At 45.1% G+C, this 20572-nt stretch overlaps 1 protein-coding gene and 1 long non-coding RNA gene across 4 annotated transcripts in view; one reads left to right on the forward strand and one right to left on the reverse strand.

Annotated features, from left to right (window-relative positions):
- Ces5a (carboxylesterase 5A) overlaps window positions 1-20572 on the forward strand; it is a 306059-nt gene that overhangs the window by 78906 nt on the left and 206581 nt on the right. The window lies entirely within an intron of this gene.
- Window positions 1112-20521, reverse strand: LOC120098573 (uncharacterized). 3 transcript variants are annotated; one of them, XR_005496905.2, is made up of 4 exons: window positions 20233-20521; window positions 8397-11087; window positions 6826-7080; window positions 1112-2265 (listed from the first exon to the last, which is right to left on the reverse strand). It is a non-coding gene; the product is annotated as an uncharacterized LOC120098573 (long non-coding RNA). The 3 variants fall into 3 exon arrangements; XR_010060571.1 differs by having other exon boundaries at window positions 6826-11087; XR_010060572.1 differs by lacking the exon at window positions 6826-7080 and having other exon boundaries at window positions 8928-11087; window positions 20233-20519.

Below are 20572 nucleotides of genomic sequence, written 5' to 3' on the forward strand. Positions count from 1 at the left end.
TTAATGACATCCAGTATCCCAAGAAAGCTTTCCTTATTTCCTGTCTCTATTCAAAGGTAAAACTCATCTAATTCTACAGAGCAATAACTCAAGGCCAGGTTAATTTTGTCCCTGATGTCTAGAATAGCTCCATTCATCTAGCAACATATCAGTCCACTTAATTAATATGTACTGGGTCTTCTTCAAGGCCAAGCAAGGCCCAATAATGGGCTATAGCTAATTTTACCCCTTTCTTCTTTGTGTCACATCCTGCTTCCCTGCTCCTCCCTAGCCTTGCGTGGTTACAACAATAGTTCAGTAGGAGACTATCATGCTAGCTTGATAAAATTAAATAGCACACTACCAAAAGGCATGGGGTTTTGGACATGCCTCTTACCTGCATCAGGGAGGCGAAATAATATGTCTCCTGCTCTTGGCATGGAGAAGTTTACAGAGTGAATATGTGAAGTTTTTGCCATTTGTTGCGACTGAACACCATTTTTCTTTGTATGAGAAATTCATAGCTAAGTGGGGTCACTCCAGAGAGCACATGTTTCCCAGTAAAGAAAAGTGTTACCATCCTACTGATGCCAGCAAAGCCTGTTAAGGACTATTAATTTTATTGTTCATTTAGGCATGCATGGTTGCCACAGCAACAACATTAGTTCCTTTAAGTCTCTATGCAGTGAGCATCTGTTGAGAACTCTGTGAAGGTGTCACTATCTCTCTCTCCTGTCCCAGACTGGGCCCCCCCTATTTTTTTGCTCTCCTTCTGAGCTACACATTTTCCAAGAGTACCCCCACCCAGAGAAGACACTTCTGGAATCAGGCAAAGAAGAATTCTACAGGAAAACGAAGGCTTTTCTCTCCTGTGGGTTGTTGCAGGGGAATGGATGGTTTGGAAGTTAGATGATAATTAAAAATCTTGGGTCAGCTGAAATGTGAATAATTCCTTGGCAAAGTTCACAGCTAATCTTTAATGCAGGGCAGCCAGGACACTGAGTGTCTTGATTAAAGCCAAAATTATAAATTCTAGCTCAAACTCCTAGTGGCATGCAGTAATAGGGTATAGTTTTCTTGCCAGCTCTCTCATATTCCAAGATCTTCAGAACAATATAGATTTAAGACAATATGTTTTTTAAATTTTTATTTATTATATATGAATACACTGTAGTGGTCTTCAGACACACCAGAAGAGAGCATTAGATCTCATTACAGATGATTGTGAGCCACCATGTGGTTGCTGGGATTTGAACTCAGGACCTCAGGAAGAGCAGTCAGTGCTCTTAACTGCTGAGCCATCTCTCCAGCCCCAACAATATGGTTCTTAAAGGGGATCATTCATTTTTTGTTTCTCCCAACGCACAACCAGGGTCTGAGAAAGAAAGATTAGATGCTTTTGAAGGCTTCTGTTAATGGATAGACATCGGTCTCTGAGGGTATTATTCAGTGTGGGTTCTTGACTTAGGTCATGTCCTAAATTATGTCACCTGTAATTTAGACAGCTCAACTACAGGAGGATTTATAGATAGATTCCATATTAGCTAGGGGGAGGCTGCTGGGCCCAGACAGTGTGTCTTTCTAAATAAAACATTGCTACGTATTCATTTTTTGATTTGTGTTTGTGCACACAAATCTGCATGTGTCAATGTGCATATGTAGGTGTCAGAGGATACCTTGAGAGAGCCAGTTCTCTCTTTCCACCGTGTGAACCCCAGGAAGAGAACTCACATGGTCACATGCTCAAAGGCAGGCCCGTTTCCCCTCCACCCATCTAGCCAGCCTCAGGCTGTCTCTTACATTGGTTGAGAGGAAGTATTGTAAATGTGTGCAGAATCCATAGTTGAAACTTAACATGTAAATGTTAGGGCACCTGAGTGAGGGCGTTTATCAAAACATCATCACAGATTCCTCCTCCTCCTCCTGTCAGTGTTCTAATCAGGCTGATCAGAGGCAAGTTTTGTATTCATTTTTGCAAGGAACTTACTCATCCTCAAAATTCTTACCTAATGATACCTATTGTTCAATCATAAGTAATACTTAACAGGAAAATCTTTTACTTGGAGTAAATTATCTTCGAGAGAGATTCAACATGGGATTCTCCGTTGATCAAGAAGTTGACATCGCTCTATGCAGAGTTCCATCCTTAAGCGGGAAGCCTGAGCTTGTGATGTCCCAGTGTCCACAGCTTCGAAACAGTGAGGTTTTTCTTTTGTCCCCAGCTCTGATTTAAATTCACAGGCTGACTCTGGACAGGTCCGAAATTTGCTAGTTCTCAGTCTCCATCTATAAAACGAGAAGAGCGTTCTCTCAGAATGTGTGGTGATGTGTGGGATGCGGGGGGTGGGGGGTACTGTATGCATAGAGGAGCCAGTGAGCATTCGGGCAGCCTGCCCGCTTTTGGAGTCTACATCAACCTGCTAGCTTTTCTGTGAATTTCCCTGGACTAAACAATTTCACCACTAGAAACATATGTTGCAATAATCATAATATCATACAGCAACGCATGTTAACCAACACAGTTATTAAAAAGCTGGAAACAATATTAATTTTTCACGAGGAGAAAGAAAGTTAAAGAATTACCCACACAGTGGGATACACTCCATTGATGTATAGAATAGCTTCAAGACAGATGGTGTTTGAAAAATCAACAAACAGTTTTAGAGTGTAGGAGCCCACTTATGCTAAATAAAACCATATAAAAAATCCAACAAGCCATACCTGTGCATAGGAACACACTTGTATATAACTTGGTAATTTTTCAGGTCACCGAGCGATCTATTCTTACCGTACTATGTAGTACAAAGACTATAGATTATGAAGTGAGTCTTGAGGTTGGAAGTGTCGTCCCGGTAGAAGAATGTGTGTTTAGCATACTCAAGGCTCCAGGCTCACACTCCAGGCACCCCTACCTACCTCCAAAAATACCTATAGAGTCACAGTGATTGGCTTCAAATCGTAACCTGACACTTCCTAGTGTGTTTGTGGGCAAAGAACAACTCTTGCTGGACTTCATTTTCTACCTGGAAAAGAAACTGGAGAATTTCTACCTAACATTGATCATTTTAGAGATATAAAAAAAAATCTAAACTACACACACACACACACACACACACACACACACACACACACACACACACACAGATCTATGTCTCCTGGTATTTGGCTCTGAATAGACTTGACATCAATTGTAATCTTTCCATGAAGAACAGGAATAAAACTGAAGTCGGCAGGAACCAGAGAGACTGGGGGACACGCCGTGCTCCAGGTAATGCCTAAGCCACAGGCAGGCCTTGAACATCCTGTTCTCTGATTGAGAGGTCCGAGATCATTGCTCCTGTTTCCTGCAGGACTGAAGTTGACCTAGCAGCCCAGCACGCAGGAATGCTGTCTCACCACTGCACTGCCTATGTTGGAAGCTCAGCCCCACCCCGTAACAGCTGGGTACTTGGGGCAAAGCACCTTCGCTTTCTGATTCAGTTTCATCATCTATTAAGTGGACTAGTATAGCCTTGTCGTTTTGCTAATAAAAATGACATAATGTATTAAGATATGCATGTAATTAGCTCACCTAAGCATGCTCAAATGGCTCAAATGGTGGCTATCATTATTTTAAAGTTAATCTTATCAAACTGTAGTTAATAATGTATTACACACACACACACACACACACACACACACACACACACATTTTGAGACAGTCTCACTATGCTACCTGGAACTTACCATGTAGACCAAGCTGGCCTTAAAGTCACAGAGATCACCTGTCTGTGCCTCCTTAGTGCAGGGATTAAAGGACTGCACCATCACACCGGCCAATAATATGTTCTTGAAGACTAAAGTAGTAGATTTTCAGTGTGTTTACCACAAAAATTGAAAAGTATGTGGTACACCTACTTATTGATTTGATGTTGCCAACCTATTTCGAAACAACAAAATGGAGGCACAGTTGCCAAGTTTAAGGAGAAGGCTCCTCTCTACCCACTAGGAGGGGCTGGCCTTCTCCTGGAGCTCTCTCTTCAGCTCTGTTTACCTAGCTCCTTACCTCCCGAACTTGGTGATCTGCACTCTTACCAGGAAAGAGGCAAACCTTCCCTCTAGGGAGGTCAGGGAGATTGCAGTGCTTTGCCTCATGCAAACAGACCTCGAGGGAAGGAGCCTTAACTCTCCCTGCTAGGCCGCTCGACTGAGATGCCCTCAAGGCCTGGCAGCCCGTCAATTGTAAGCCAGACTCCTAGGGCAGAGGTCTTACTGGTTACCTGAAATTATTTTCAATTTCAACAACACATTCACTGCTTCTTGCATGGATTTAATCTCCATGGATAATAATTGTATTTGGTGGACCCAGTGAGCCAAGTGCATGATTCAAGGACTCCCGGTTCACAACTGACCCACAGAGATCTACAGACAAAGAAACAGGGCCGTGGGAAGTCAGGCGATGGGCTAGGGTCAAGTCGCTAGCGGTGGTTCAAAGCATTGAGGTAGACCCAGATTGAACAGACACACAACTCTTGCCACCATGTTAACACGTTTTCTAAGCAGTACGAGAGTTTTATTTATTTTTTTTTTTGAGAGTTGGTTTTAAAAGGATAGAGATCACGTGACAGGCAGAAGGTACTACACAGAACATGTTTACACCCCTGAAAGAACAGTTAGAATTTCCGAGTGTCCCCTCGCCTTATTTTCTTTACTATCTCTGCGCAGCTGTGAACTGAATTGTGTTCTAGTGAATAAGCCTGCATGTGTGCCTGGAGGTGATGTCAGTGAGGTCCCCTGGAGACTTACGAGAGTCACTCCTCTTGGGTTTTATTTGGTAATAAAAAATAATCTGTGGTGGTTTTGGTTTTTCCCTGTCTTACACGCTGGCAGAGTGAGCCAGGATGGCACCACCTTCTCCTTTTCTGTGTGGCCATTATCCATATTCCATTCAGACCGCACCAAAGACCACTGGTTCTTAAATGCTCCCCCAGGGGCTGTTCGTGTGGTCAACTGTGGGGAGGGAGAGGCAGAGGTGTGCAGGCAAGCAACCCTGACCAAAGTAATTCTTCTGAAAGCTTGTGTACTCCCAGTGTGATCTCACCCCTGGAAGGCTGCCGTGGTTTCTATTTTAAGGTTTTCTGTGCCCCTTATGTCGCCAAGCAGTCCCTTATGCTACTGTACAGTGTGGTTGTACAGAAAAAGATAAGAGTTTCTGGAATTGGAATGTCTGACTTCAGATCCTGGCCCTGTGCATGCTGTCTGATGATGGGCAAATGGGCTAAATCGTAGGTTTGCTGACTCTCCATAAAATGTGAATTTTTATCCGATTTACACGAGAACTAACCAGACGCAATCTAGAGACTAACCAAAGGCAGCTCCTGGCATTCAGTAGCCACTTACTGAATGCTGCTTGGTGCTGTTCACGTCTCCTGGTCGTGGAGCCCAACACAGTGGAAACACACTAACCTGGCTGAGTCAGGAGACCTAGAATCTGTTTCAGAGCTTCCCAGTGGCTGCACAGACTTGAAACAGTCGCTTGATCTAGACGCACAGAACACTAGACACAGGAGAAGCAAGCATGTGACCCAACACCCTACGAATGTACTTGGGGTCCGAGTGCAGAGGAGCCGCCCCTAAAGTCCCCAGGGCACCAATGTCTAGCCAGGATGAGCCAACACTGCTCTCTTGACTTCTAGCCCAGAGCTTCCCATCCTTACTTTGGAGACGAAAGCCCTTGCCAAGAATCCTTAGCTTTGCTGAAGGCTTGAAGACTCTGAGACCAAGAAGAGAATGCACCCTCCCCCTCGCCCCGACCCCCTAACATGCTCCATTAGGACCGTGACCGTGCAGAAGCAGCAGCCAAGTCGATTCCAATATTCACAGGTGGTACGAGTACCGGGAGCATGATGGAGCCTGTAAAAGGCTACTACATGGTGGGCTGGAAGTACAACTCCGTGGTACAGCATGTGTTTTTTGCGTGCATGAGGCCCTGGACCCTATCCCTAGCACTAAAAAGAAAATGATGAAAAATGAAAAAAATATAAAATAAAAATAAAGAAAAAAAATGCTGGCTGTAAGTCACCACCTCAGTGGGCAGCCCAATCTAGACTAACAGGAAAAAGCTGGGCAGGTTCTTAAAGTCTGACGACGACGGATTACTTCATCTTTCATTTCCTTGGCTTCCACAGGCGAATTTAGAACGGCGTCAGCTCTATATACACTGTAGATCTCTCTGTCTCTCTGTCTCTGTCTCTGTCTCTCTGTCTCTCTCTCTCTCTCTCACACACACACACACACACATTGGACAGGGTCTTTTTATTCATTCTTTGAGAATTTTATACATATATAGATATATAGTGTATTTTGATCATACCAATTCTACTCTCCCTCCAACTCCTCTCGGACACCCTCTTAACCGTGTTTCCCTTCTAAGTCTACATCTTCGCGTAACTTACTGAGCCCAGCGGTCAGTGCTGTCTATATGTACATGAGTGTAAGGACATCTAACTTGAGCGTGTTCAGCCCTCCAGGGACCACATTCTGACAGAAAACCCACTCTCCTTGCTGCAGCAGTCTCTAACCACTAAAGCTCTTCAGCCGTGTGCCCCTTCTGCATTTATACTGTAATGTTGACTGGCTTACATCTTGTGCAGGGCCGCCCTAGCTGCTGGGAGCCCATGAGTGAAATGCCTATTTTGTGTCCCAAAGATTGGTTCATAGCAGTCTACTCTGAACTCTGGCTCTTGGGATCTTTCTTTTCTCTCTTCTGCAATGTTGTCCAAGCCAAGAGAAAAGAAAGTGTTGTGTAGATATTCTGTTTAGGGCTCAACACTCCACAGTTAACTAAATCTTGAGAGTGAATCTTACCATATAACCTTGGCTTGCCTGGAACTCACTGTGTAGACCAGGGCTGTCTTCACACTTGTGATCCTCCTGCCTCTGGCTATAGATCGCTGGGACTGTAGGTGTTTATCAGTGCACTCAGCTTTGGAGGTTTCCCTTGGAGCTGTCACTCTAGGCACTTTCCATTCCTCGTGTTTTCTGCTCAGATTCCCAGCAAGATCCTAGGACCACGGTTGACCTACTGTCTTGGGTTTTGCTTTGACTTGTAAGACACATCTTCTGCACGCAGCCACACCGAACATGTAAGGTGTGTGTGTGTGTATATGTGTGTGTGTGTGTGTGTGAGAGAGAGAGAGAGAAAGAGAGAGAGAGAGAGAAAGGTGTGTGTGTGGGAGAGTAAGGTGTGTGTGTGTGTGTGTGAGAGTAAGGTGTGTGTGTGTGTGTGAGAGAGAGAGATGTGTGTGTGAGAGAGAGATAAAGAGAAAGGTGTGTGTGAGAGAGTAAGGTGTGTGTGTGTGTGTGTGTGTGAGAGAGAGAGAGAGAGGTGTGTGTGTGTGAGAGAGAGAGAGAGTAAGGTGTGTATGTGTGGATGTGTGTGTGTGTGTGAGAGAGAGAGGTGTGTGTGTGTGAGAGTAAGGTGTGTATGTGTGGATGTGTGTGTGTGTGTGAGAGAGAGAGAGAGGTGTGTGTGTGTGTGTGTGTGAGAGTAAGGTGTGTATGTGTGTATGTGTGTGTGTGTGTGTGAGAGAGAGAGGTGTGTGTGTGAGAGAGAGAGTAAGGTGTGTGTGTATATGTGTGTGTGTGTGTGTGTGTGTGTGTGTGTGAGAGAGAGAGAGAGAGAGAGAGAGAGAGAGAGAGAGAGAGAGAGAATGATAACATCATTAAATAGGCTGTGGGCATGAATGGAACAAAACAATAAAAGCAAAAGGATGAAGCCCTCAAGTATAAGGACTCTCTGCTTCTCCTGCTCATGCCACGCAGTGAGTGTGCTCCACCACACCCTTCCTGTCAGGATGCTTTGCCTTAGACTCACAGCAACCAAGCTAGTGGACCGGAAATGAAACCTGTTGAAACTGTGAACCCAAATAGACCTTTCTTCCTTTAAGCTGTTCTCTCAGATCACTGGCCCATTGCTGAAAAGGCCATGCCACATGTCTGTGCACAGATGTTTGCCCAGGCCTCACAGATAATGATGCCCTGCTAAGCCCACATTAGTCCTTAGAGCCTTCAATGCCAGGACCAGCTGTAACTGAGGCTACATGGTGTTATGGCCCCATCTCTTTTAAGGGGTTCCATGCTCTTGGAAGTCTTAATCACCTGAGCAGAGTCCCTTCTGTGGCAGAAGCTGCTTCAGACTCAGTCCAGCAGTTGTTGGCTGGCTGGTGGGCTTGAAGTAAGGAGCTCAAGTTTCCATGAAAATGATGCACCTTTATCCCCAGAGTGCTTAGTGAGTCCTTGGCTAACACCTTTCTCAGCTTATGGCCTTCCTAGGGTTACTTAAATTTAGCTCTGGCAACATCTTGCTGTTTTGACTTTTTAAGAAATCTGTGGGACACATTTCCGAAAGGAAAGTTAATTAAAATTAATTTTCTTACCTTCTTCTGTTGGCACAAACTGATGATCCTAGACGGACAGGCAAAAACTATTTTAAAAAAGTACTTTTAAAACGAAAGTAAAATAGGTCAGGCAGAAGCTGATGAGTAAAGGCTACCAGGGACTCTCGTTTGCTTAGTCCACCCAAGTGACAAACAGAACTCTCCTGGTTCGATTTCCTGCATTTTAAGAGGAAGCTTAGTTGTGTTATTTTGTCAGAGTGGACATTTCCGTAGCCCTCTTGCTGGGGCCCTTGGCCTACTAAATCCTGTCACCTAGAACAGTGGGCAGAGAGTACCACAGAGGTCGGTTTACCGGTGCAAGATCAGGTTTCCCACCACAAAATGTTAGCCCCGAATTTGGGGGGGGAAATGAGAAGAATTCGAGGATTAATCCTTGAAGGCCTTTCACTCCCACTTCTGTTTGCTTTTCAATCTCTCTATTTAGAAAATAATTGGTGAGCCCTTCCGTGACTAATTAAAGCACATCAAATTGAAATTTTTTCAGGCCAGTAATTAAAGCAAGGAGCTTACCAGCTTACAGTGCAATGTTTACTCCCTGGCTCCCAGATTGTAAATTCAGGTTCTCTTCAAATTGTTCTTTTCTGTTTCTTGTTTCTTTCCACACCTCCAACCGCAGAGAGTAAGGCAGCCTGCATTTACAACAGCTTCTTGTGAAAGGAGCAGGCCAGTGTGTGTGTGTGTGTGTGTGTGTGTGTGTGTGTGTGTGTGTGTGTGTGTGTGCACTTTCATATCTGCAACTTGAAATCCATCTCCAAGAGCCCTGATGGATCTAAATAGTATTTAAAACTAAAATTTAGGCATCCAAAGCTGGGGCCATTTGCAGTGGAAAATGCCAGCCACAAAGTGGTCGCTGATTCTCCTCTCGCAAACCAGCTTACAATCCAGTGGTCCCACCGGTTTAGGCAAAGCTCGTGTGGTGAACGTGTCACGTGAATGTGGTGCACCCACTCTTCTTTTGGTTGCCATCCACAAATTTCCTTAGAGCTGTTAACCTTGGCTTGAGACTTTGGGTAATTCATATATTATGGGTAAGAAAAGGTAGGAGAAAGACTTTCCAGGAACACATTGCTTTTCTGTACATCCATGGCAGCATTTTAAAAGCCCCTCGTTTGAGATACCTGAGAGGTCTTTTGGGGGAGGATTGCTGAAGATTTGAGATCTGTTGGTTTCATTGTATCTTTCCCCTGCAGGTTGCTGTAGGGCTGTGTGACACACACACACACACACACACACACACACGGAGTATGTTATACCACCATATACCTGTGGTATTCAAAGGCAATATTGTATGAAGCTCAAGGACAACAGGGAAATAGTTGAGTGCTGCCCTAGGAATCTCACAGGTGATGTGTTTTTGCCCAGATGGGGTGGGGGTGGGGCTTCTGCAATCTGCCAAATATTACAAGCATGAGATATAGTTAAACAAACACACAGCTTGCTGTAGGGTTATCTAAAAATTTTTGTGGGCCTCAGAACACAGTTTCAGGATCTAAGGTAACAAGAAGCTTTGAAATTCAATAAGCAGTCAAAATCCAAGGATAGTTTTCAAGAGTTACTTTTCTGCTAAATAAAAATAAATAAATAAACAAACCCTCCATTTCCTATTCCTTCAGAGTCCTTAGGCCACAGAGGGAGCTGACTTCTCTGCATTTCAGGAGCTCTCATTTCTTCTGCTAGTACATTGTGTCTGCGATGTCATGAGTGGTTACCAGGGGGGTAATTGCCATGGTGTGGGGGGATGTGTGAATCCAGGTATGGAGAACTCAGCCTTGAGAGAGAGATAGGTCTTTAAGGAAAGAGACACATCTCCTTTCACATCAACCTCCTTAGTAACAAAGGGGTGAAGCGGGAAAGGCTGTGGCTATAATAACTGGAAACTAGCTTTTGAACACAACGCTTCTCATGCTTCGCATGACATACAGGAAAGTCTTCCACTTGTCCGTCTTTTAAATTACATTTTGGTCACATATATTGTAGGGATATTAAAAATGAATTGTATGTTCTTCCTTGGGAAAAAAAAGAGCAAAATATGGCTGATGGCAGAGAATCACAGTATATGACACCCAGAGGCAATATTATACAAAGCCCAAGGACAGCAGGGAACCTGAGTGCTGCTCTAGGAAGCTTGGAGACGATGTGGTTTGCCTAGCTTTGGGGATTGGGGTGGGGGGCTTCTGCAATCTGCAAGACATTACAGAAATAAGATACAGACAGGCAAACAGGGCAGTCGGCTTGGCTGCTGCTGGCATTTGACAAACTAGGAGAAGGAGACTGCAGAACTCCACAGGGAATTTTCCCTGCTTCACGTCAATGGCGTACTGTACATTTATTTCCTGGGACTAAGGGTGGTTGGGGTGAGGACCTCAGTGTTGCTGAGCAAGCATTTTAAGGAAATGATCCAAAATCCCCTGCCTCTGGCTTGGAATAATCAATGTCATTACTGCTTGTTTGCAGCTTTGTCTTTTCTTGGAAAGGACCCAGGGCTGGCAGGCAGAGGTAGTCAGTGTGGCGGCTGATGACAGAGGGACTCTGTGAGGCAAGCAGGCAGAGTGCCCTTGAGCCCCAGATTCTACACAAGAGACCTGGGTTCCAATCCCCGCTTGGCCACGTTGGATTTTTCTTTAACGCTCTTGATTGCTGTGTGTTCTCCTCTTATTTAACGGAATGAGCCTGCAGCAGCAGAAAAATGGGAGATTAAGAAAGAAATGTCTGAACTATGTACAGACAAAAAGGATTAGACCTCATTCATTGAAGACCCACAGTAGCAGAATAACGGTTAGTCATTTTTTTTTCCTTCTTGTTTCATGGCACCCTTTGTGGACATTCTGAGGACAAGAGGTACTCTCTCCCCTGAGACCTGGACCTGAGACTGGCAGCCAGCTCACCGTGGAAAAGAAGGCAGTGTTCTTAGGGACTGCTCAGTTCCTGCAAAGTCAAGTGTAAAAGCCTCAGCCTGCCGTAGGGCCTTCCACGGTTGTTCTTCAGTTAAGAGTTCAGTTCTTCACCTGATCCCTGTGCTCCTTGCCTTCTTTAAGACCAGTTTATGTGCGTCTGGCCTCCTTTGTGGCTGTTTGTTCTAGTTCTTTTCGTACCTGACTGGTTCTATCTATTCCCTGCATCACGCCTCTGTGTGTGTACTTCCCTGTGAACGCCACTGGTCAATGATGTCACATATACAATATGGAGGCAGTGCACTTTACAAGGACCTTTGCCAGAGAAGGAAGGTAGGATTTTAATTCTAGCCAAGGTTGTATGTTCTGCCGAGGGGCTATTGCCATGGAAGATTATATATTTTCCCCAATTATAAAAATTAAGAAAAAATAGATTAAAAAATAAAACAAAAAAGTAGAGAAGAGAGGGTTGATACAATTGTATTGAGACACTTAGATTTTGCCTGGTGTTTTCTGGTAATTATAAACACCTCAGCGATTTATGCTATGATTTATTGTTAGATAGTTCATGAGAAATACAACACGCCTATTTTAAAGCAGAGAGAGAATTCAACAGAAGCCCTTTGAGGACAACTTATCTTTCCCTGTTAGTCTTGTGCACCCAGAAGGTCTTTAACAACTGAGATATGCATTCTCTGGTGAGTGCTGATTCCTGATATAACTGTAAACCATGTAAACCAATGTCACTTCCTTTTTAAAGTTCTTGGTACCCATCTCTGCTTCTCTGGTGGAAGGAGTGCTAAAGGATACAAGGAGCTTCCCTCTCAGACTGAGACTAGATTTTGGGTGAGGGATGTAGGTTATGGGCTCATCTTTTTACCTATTTCTGGGACTTCATGACAGGTCAGAAAAGTAGGCCTGGACCTTGTTGAACAGCAAGGTCTATGTGTTGAGGGCATCAGGAGGTAAAGCTAATGTCTTTGGCTCAAGTCTTACAGGATTATTAGTGGGGAAGGCAGCGGCCATAATCGCTTTAAGAAGCACTAACAGAACAAGAGCAGGCCCAGAGAACTGTGAGGTCAGTACGAGACCCCAGACATCTGCTTTCCCTATCAGCGAAAGGCACAAGTAGAACAACAGTTGGAGAGAGACAGGTAACTTCAACTGGTAATATGAAGTAATCTTGTTCATGTCTCTGCTGAGGTCCATGTGCAGATGCAGAATTCACGTAGTGAATCCAACCAGTGCGACAATCTTTCCAGATGCATCGCCCTATCCAAATGGCTTGGCAAATTCTAGTCTGGTAATTAATTTTCTTACTTTCTATTCCAAGCTCTTGGGTCAAGTTTACATTTGCATCTCTTTCCTGGAATGGATGCATTTCCCTCCACAGTGGCCCTCTGTGCCCTTCTCTGGCGTTTTAACCCTTTCTCCTTAGAGCAGCTGGAATGACTGTTTGAAGATGTAATTGTGTTGTATGCTATGTGACCAGTTCTCCCAAACCTCTGTTTCTCTTAGGATCAAGACGTAAGCCCTTAGCATAGACTCTAGACTTTTCATGGTCCGAACTCTTGTAATTCCCTTAGCTCCCTGGAGGATCAGCTTCTCCCATATAGCTCCAGTTGGAGAGTCTTGAGTGGTCCTTGCCTACTCTCAAGCTCAGGGCAGAAAACTTCCTCAGCCTGGAATGCTCTTCCATGGCTTGTCACCTCTACCACAGCCAGCCTGCTTTGCCTAATTTGTCACTTCTAACTTTTCAGATGTTAGTTCAAATATTGCTTCTTTTCCCATTTGATCGAGATTGTTTCAGCCTTCTACTTTGTACCTATGTCAAAGTCCAACTCCTGATGAAATATCATAGTTTATGTAAACACATCAGACATCTATTTTGCGTCTATCTGATGGATGGATTTTCCTGAAAACCTATGAGTTCTGGGATGCTGGCTGAGCTCGCCCTCTAATTCATTTCCATGACTGTCTTAGTGCCTGATTACTCTTTAGGCTAAATTAAACCTGCATTGAATGAATAGATGCAGGAAGGTTGTCCTGGAATGGAAACCTATCCTGTGGTACTACATGGTAAGCAACTTAGGAGGAAGAAGCTGGAGGTGAGGTTAGGAATTGGTGTGGCTGAGTTAGAACACTAGGGATGGATACACTATGCAATGACGAGGACTGGGCCACCCGGGAGGTAAGTTCTAAAGCAACAGCTCTGAGAAGAGTATGCTAAGGTGTGGAGGGAAAAGGGTCTTGGGAGCTGGGACACATAGCAGGAGCATCTGATGGGCACAGCCTAAACTGACAGTCCAAGGGAGAAGTGGACAGGCAGAATGAATGAGTTTAGTATTTTTTCTCAACTTCACTTTCCTCCCTTAGGAGAGGCATCTATTTATCATGGACACTGTGGATATTAGATTTTTTCAGTCTGCCTGACCTGACCACTACGCATGGGGAAGAGTTCGAGGTGGGTAGTGAATGCTGGGGATATGTGGTTAGTGCAGGGTTGGAAGGTGTATTAGTCTGAGCTGCTACAGCAAAGTAGCACCCTGTGGTGGGTGACTTATGAACAGCAGAGATGTATTTCTCACAGATTTAGAGTCTACCAAACCTGAGATGGTGGAGCCAGCCTGGCTGGGTTCTTGTGATGCCTCTACTACGTCAGACAGTGTGGAGGCATTATATCCTTGCATGGCAGAAAGTGCAGGCTGGCTCTGGGTCTCTTTCTAAGAGTATTAAGCTCATCCATGGGACTCTGCTCCTCTGTGACCCAATTGCTCCCTATAGGCCCTGCCTCCAAATCACACTGAAGACTTCATTTTGGCATAGGAAGTCAGAGGGGCCAAACATTCCCCACCCACAGCCCAGGGCCACGCTAAGACCAGAAGTCCTGAGCAGGTAGATGGTGGGTTGTTGTATGAGAGAGCATGGAATTCAGGGGCGTTTCTCTGGGGCTGGACATTCCTTCTCTTTATTTACTTTTCCAGGTCTGGGATTTCCCCGGCAGCCTGTCTTAATGGAGACATCTCAAACATCCTATAGATGAGGGTTTGGAGAGGAAAGATGGAGAGGAGGGCAAACATGGACAGACTAAACAGATAGTTGCCTCTCCTTGGGCTTGGGGTCACATCCTATTTTGCTGTTCTTTGGTTCTTTTGGTCTGAGTCACAATGCTGACTCTAGGGGTGGGCTGCGTTACAGCATGGAACTGGAGGCTGCTAAACTTCAGCCTTTTGCAATTTTTCCCAAAATGATGTAACATCCTCTTCGAGAATGTCACTGGTACAATAATACCACCGCGTTAGTGTTGTTTATGGCTAATGTGTCTTATGTCATTTGACATTTGGAGACTACAAGTAGGCATGCTATTTTTGGCAGAGCAAATCGCATGTCGCCCAGTTTCAGCCAGCACTGTTCACACAGGCATGGAGTCCCCTGGAGTCGTGCAAAGTTGGCAACCCATCCCATAAGAGTGTGCACAACAGGAGCAAGCTTCATTTTGCTGGCTCATGATGGCGAAACGCCTCTTTCAATATCATGTAACGAGTAAATGCTGGCATTGTCTCCAGGGCCCAGCTCCTGAATCCAAATCCTGTCTTAATGTTGCTGCAGTCCTGGCTGTTCAGTGATTGAGTGAGCCAGCAGGGTTGAAGCAAAGCTTCCATTTAGGATCTAAATGGCACACATGGCAGTGATTTATTCTGAACTCTCTGGGTCCCATCAGCAGAGATCAGCTGCCTGAATCTCTATTCATTTGCCTACCAGGGTGAGCTCCAGATAACGTGGCCTTGGGTGTTTTTCCTCCTACTTCCTAAGTCCCTTTCCTCTTCTGGGCTTATGCCTTCCCTGACTGTCATATTCTATTAGATCCTCTCCTTCAGCCACTGCTAGGTCATCCTATTCTCTAAAGTGTTCATTGATAAACTGTATTACAATTTATAAGAATAAAGGGTATCGTATCATTATATCGTATATGCTATAAATAATGGAAGATGAAACAAATCAATCAATAGTTTCAGCGGAACTCCTGCCTGGGTTGGTGAACTGTGGAGCTGGGCGTTCTTTACATGGGGAACCAAAAGGAGCCATAGAAATCGCAGAGCCCATATGAGCCTGTAAAGGACCCTAGAGTTAGTTAGTGGAATTGCTAAGGGTGAACCCTATGAGTCTTCTGTGATGACATGTTCCCACTAGCCATTTTAACTTGAAGTCTCCCCTAGCAGCCCTTTCACCTCAATGACCCTGCATTAGACAACATATGTCCCGTTCGTGTTGGAAGTGAAGGGGGACAGTGTCAAAGGGCAGAGGGAGTTGATACAGCACAGCAGTGTCCCCAGCCCCTGATGTGATCCAATCTGCAGTCACTGCTTTTAAATGCCATTATGAAATGCAGTCTGTACAGAGCTCAGGGCCTCTTCCCATCAGACTAATGCACCTGGGGTGGAGGGTGGGGCAGTGACTGGCTGCCTGGCAATCTCTCAGAGCCCAGGAAAGGGATTATGTTAGCTCAGTGGGCCTCATCACCATAATAAAATGGAAGCAATGCTTAGCGACTCATCAAGGCTCCCCATTTAGGCGATTACCCAGTTTCCAATCCCATTTCTGGAGAAAAGAGGATTGCCAGACACTTCCGCCACCCCCATCGCCACCCTACTCTGGCAAAGCTATGTTTGCTGGTGGTGGTTTCATGAGGTCAACGGTGGAGGTAAGCACACAGGGCTGGGAGTTGCCCTCTTTGTCTTCCAGAGCTGGCAGGCCACAGTGGGATAGCTGTCCCCTGAGACTTTGGGGTAGAGAAGAAACAGCCCAGCAGGGGCTTGGAACAGCTGGCTGGTGCCACTAATTTTCCTGCAGGAGACTCTGGTGGCTGGCAGGAGCCCACATCACTCTTCTTTCTGCCTTCTGTGTTCTCTCAGGTGTTACTAAAATAAGCCCTGGAACACTTGAGCTGTGCCAAGCTAAACTCAGCGTCTCTTAGCCTCATCTCCATGGACCCCCTCTAAAGCGCAGCCTCCCCTAATTGGAACAAGACAGAGAGGGAATGACTCTCAGCAGTAAGGGTCTCCCTTCCATATTTCTCTCTCTGGGCAGACGAGCCTTTGGTGGTCTGTCTCAGAGACCTCCGATGCTCACTTAGTCCAGACTTCTTACTAGTTTGGTAAACTGTATTCTGACACTCCAACAGATTGCCTAGACAGAACAAGAGGCAAAAAGAAAGTGCTAGAAAGTGCTGGAGGAGACCAAGAAGGTTACATTCATAGGATAAATGTGAATGTGGTTTCAGTCCCAGGAAGATGCTGGGTGGGTCCTGAGAACCCTTCTAGTGCTGCAGCCAGCGGTCTGTGTGTCTTGTTTAACAGTGATAACCAGGACCCGAGAGGAAGGGAAAGGAGACCTCAGCAGGTCTCTTATACTCATCCTACTGAATCCCCTATAATAAGGGGCCACCTTTTGCTTGGGGGAAACCTTGAGTTTGGATGGTTAGGAGCACTTGGTTGCCTTTGGTGGAGTCCTCTGGGCTTATTGTCTGTTTTTGACCCTCCTTTGTTCTTTGCCAGCAAGTATGAATTCTCAGGGATGTTTCTAGACAGAGTAAAGTGAAGAGTTGTAATAGGTAGACAGGACTGTGTTGCCCACTCTAGTATAGTCATTGTTTCTCAGTTTCCCTACCTGCCCATTGACCCGGGAGGGTGTACATTCTTTTCTTCCCTAGCTACGATCCTCCTTACTGGCCTAAGTGTTCTCAGAGTGAATTTCTTTCCAGGTAGAGTCTCCACTATACCTAGTAAAGCATTTATTTCAGATCAACCATGGATACTTTTTTAGTACAACCATGCTTCATTCAAGTATTTCATGGGGTCTACTTCCCACCCTCAACCCCACCAAAGTCATTGTTTATCTGAAGCTTGGGTTTAACTGAATATCCTACTCATTAAAATAAATGGTTAATCTTATGTCCGTCATAAATCTACAGGAAATATGAAATGATACTAAGAGTTGCAGTACCCCACACCCTGATCTCCTTATTACTCTCTTGCTTTTGCCACTATTAATGAATGGATATTGAAATAATGTCACTAACTAGAGTCCATCATTGTTTAGATTCCCACAGTTTCCCCTGACATCACGTTCTGCTCTGGATCCCATGACCCCACACCCCAACTGTCCTGTCTCCTTAGGCTCCTCTTGGCTGTGATGGGTGTCTCAGATGTGCCTCCTTTCTGATGACCTTGGCAGCTTTGAGGTATGCTGGTCAAGACACTATAGGACAGCCCTCACTTTGGGTCTGAGATGAAGAGGCAAAACTTATTCTTTCTCATTCTGTGTTAGTAGGTGTGGGTACCACCCACAGGACTAGTCATTTCCCATGATGACCTTGACAGTTCAGTCTGGATAGTTTATCAGATTTAGCTTCCCGGATATTTTTTTTTTTTTTTACCAAGTAAGGGAACTCTATTTCATTTATCACTCATTTTTAACCAGGTCCCTGTCCCCTGCTTCAGACTTCTTTCTCAACTATGGATCCTTCCTCTGATGAACCAATACCCCCCTGGCTGTTCTGCTGCTGTCCCTCATACATAGTCTCTCTTCCTCGGATGTCCCACATCTCTGAGTCCTATCCGCACGTTTCCTTTACCTGGCACGCTTCTCAGCTGTGCCGTAAGAGTTCGTTCACACCCAACTCTCTTGGAGAAGGTTCTTTCCCCTTTAGTCTGTCAAGACTGGGTGGTGGCCCCAGGCTGGTAGTTCTGGTCATCTTGTGGGTATGCTCTGTTAACTGTCCGTCCGATTCCCATCCACTCGTGACGTATTTCCCTAGAACTCGGAAATGTATGAGTAAGTGCTTGATTGTGTCAGATTATCCAGGTGAAGCTTTGAGCGTGGAGTCTGCTTGTAAACAACAGATGCTCAGTAAATGCTTCTCTCTCCATGCAGGAAGACACTCTCCCTAGATCTGAGCAAATGCACTGAATGGTTCTTACATGAAACCCTTGAGTCATGCATGATCCTTCTTAGAAGTAGGGTCCTGGAACAGTGAAATGGGATTCTCTGAGACCCCCAGTGAGCTGTGTCAAGAGTATCAAGAAAGCCAGGGATAACGAAATGCAGGCTCTTCTTGGTCAGTTTGAAACTATGAAAGTACTCTCTACCAGTAGAGAAACTTAAAATTACAAACTCCTTGGATCAAATTTCCATTATCATCCCCTGATCATTGCTACTCAGAGAAAGGGCCTACCTTTAATGTGAGGCCTCATGTTAATGGTATTTATGTACATTGCTGCTGGTCCTCAGTGACACATATGCTTACGTATGGGCTTATGTGTATGTTGTGTTTGGTTTCTTTCTTTGTGTGCTCACAGGCTAGTTGTGACCTGATCTTGTAGGATCAAAGAGCAGAGACTCTCAGACAGTAGTTCCAGAAAAGTCTGATGTGCTTTCGGGCTGTCAGTTACACATGCTGTCCCAGGGACTTTGCTCACATCACTTCTGCTTCTCTTAGCAGACTGTAAGATAGACATTATTGTCGTATTACAAGCGAGGAAACCACAGCTCGAGATGCTTAAGTAATTTGCTCTGTTTTCCTGCAGTGGAATCAAGTTTGTTTATAGGGCCATGGACTAGATCCCAAGCTCCATGCTCTGGGTGTGGCTGCCCTTCTAGGCTAGAAGGTTCTGTGATAGATGGGAACAAATACAGAGACGTGTGTGTGTGTGTGTGTGTGTGTATGTGTGTGTGTGTGTGTGTGTGTGTGTGTGTGTGTGTGTGTGTGTGTGTGAGAGAGAGAGAGAGAGAGAGAGAGAGAGAGAGAGAGAGAGAGAGGGAGGTGGGGGAGACAGACAGACAGACCTTGGAACACACAGGTCTAAACTAGACGTCTCCGTCAAATCCCTCCCCTCAGAGCTCGGAGGACCCCATAGAACAGGAGGCAGAAGGAGCTGGGGAGGTAAAGGAGGCTGGGGGAATAAGACCTTCTAAAACAACTGAGCAAAGCTCATATGAACTCAGAGCCTGAAGCAGCTTGCCCAGGGCCTACAAAGGTCTACACCAGGCCCTCTGCATGTATACTCTAGCTTTCAGTTTAGTATTTTTATGGGACCCCTGAATGTGGAAATGAATGTGTCTCTGATTCTTATGCCTTCTCTTGGGGTTCTTTTATTTTTCTGTTGTTTTGTCTTGTCCAACTTCAATATGGCCTTTGTTTTGTCTTATTGTAGTTTATTTTGTTAAAAAAAAGAGAAAATAGTCATTTTATATTTAGAACACTTTTCAAAAAGAAAAAAAAAGGGGAAAGAAAAAGAAAGAAAGCTATGCAGCAGAGAGATTTGCCTCTAGGCTTATGCTGGTCAGAATGGTTTTGGGGTCCCGGTTTGGGGCTCTTTGTGGTCCCACCTCACTTCACTGGAGCAGACCCCTACAAACCCATGTCTGTATACCTTAGGAGGCTTTTTGGATTCCTAGCCGCAAACCCCAACCCATGTTGTCATTGCCTCATGCAGGATTCACAAGCACGCCTTTTGGGCTTGCGCTTTCCCACGTCTAAGACCCTATACTTACTTTACTCCTTTCCCGAGCCAAGCTCTACCTCGAATTTAGCCACAGCAGTCCTTTGCACGGCCCATAAACAAGTCACACATCTCTCCATCAGGATGCTGAATCTTTGGAAGCCAGAAGCCTTTTCTCCGTGCTCACCTTTAAGATCCTGCTAGAGTCCCCCTCGGGACTTCCCTGACTTGTTATCTCCCCTCCCTCCCTCTCCTCAAATCTGCCTATACTACATGAGGCATAACTTCAGGCTTGTGTGAGACCACGGGGAACTTCCTTTTATTTCCAGTTTAGTTCTCTCTATCTGGATTACGGGATCACAGCCATCTAAGGGTCAAGAAGTCATTTAGTAAAGAATTTAACCTCATTGGTGTAGAACTTACATTCCATAGTATGCTGGGTATAACTGCTCAGTTTGATGACTTTTGACCAATCAAGGAGTGCTGCTATTAGACCTTAAGAGTCTGATAGAACTTGGTAGTGAATCCGTGTAGTCCTGGGCTTTTCCGTGTGAGAGACCTTATTTCAACCTTGTACTGGTAATGGGCCTGTTTCTCTCTTCACTTTGGTAGAATTCATTCACTGCTTTTAGGCCTTTCGGCTTTTTAGAGTGTAAGTTTCCAAAGTGTTCCCCAGCAGCGCTCTGAATCCCACTGGATTCTGTTGTTACAATGTTCCCCAGCAACGCTCTGAATTCCACTGGATTCTGTTGTTACAATGTTC

This window comes from Rattus norvegicus, chromosome 19 (assembly GCF_036323735.1).
Source record: "Rattus norvegicus strain BN/NHsdMcwi chromosome 19, GRCr8, whole genome shotgun sequence".
NCBI lineage: Eukaryota > Metazoa > Chordata > Mammalia > Rodentia > Muridae > Rattus > Rattus norvegicus.